The 465-nt window shown below is 58.7% G+C and overlaps 1 protein-coding gene across 1 annotated transcript in view; it reads left to right on the top strand.

The window, feature by feature from the left end:
- Positions 1–465, top strand: part of BCL11A (B-cell CLL/lymphoma 11A) — a 74,209-nt gene that overhangs the window by 1,155 nt on the left and 72,589 nt on the right. The window lies entirely within an intron of this gene.

The following is a 465-nucleotide window of genomic DNA, read 5'->3' as shown; positions in this document are numbered from 1 at the left end:
CCCCCCCCCCACACGCTCGCACACCCTCGCACCCTCACACCCGCGAACGGCCCTTTCTCGCCGCCGCATTTCAACCCCAAACCAAATCCGCTCTCCCCGGGAGAGAAAAACCGAACCCCGAGCCCCGCCACACCGTTCGCAACAAAAACTCTCCGGCTCCCTCCCTCCAGCCGCCACCACACACACCAGGGCTAGATGCAAGATAAGCGGGAGCGCTCTTTGCACAACAAAAGGCAACTCGAGCTGGAAAGGTTTGGGGCGAGGGGGGTGGGAAGGAAGGGAGAAAAAAAAAAAATCCCCTTTTCCTCGGGGTGAGCTGGGGGGGGAAGGGGAAATGCTGCATGCTTCTCCTCGCTCCTTTCCCCCCCCTTCTCTTCTTTTTCTTTATTTCTTTCCTTCTCTTTCCCCCATTACTCCCGGCGGGTTTTGTTCCCTCCCAGGGATGGCAGAAAACCCAGGGCGATT

The sequence above is a fragment of the Aptenodytes forsteri genome, unplaced genomic scaffold (assembly GCF_000699145.1).
Source record: "Aptenodytes forsteri isolate BGI_AS27 unplaced genomic scaffold, ASM69914v1 Scaffold5, whole genome shotgun sequence".
In the NCBI taxonomy this organism is placed as follows: domain Eukaryota; kingdom Metazoa; phylum Chordata; class Aves; order Sphenisciformes; family Spheniscidae; genus Aptenodytes; species Aptenodytes forsteri.
The sequence above is the reverse complement of the archived record's forward strand: the minus strand, read 5'-3'. Positions and strand labels throughout refer to the sequence as shown.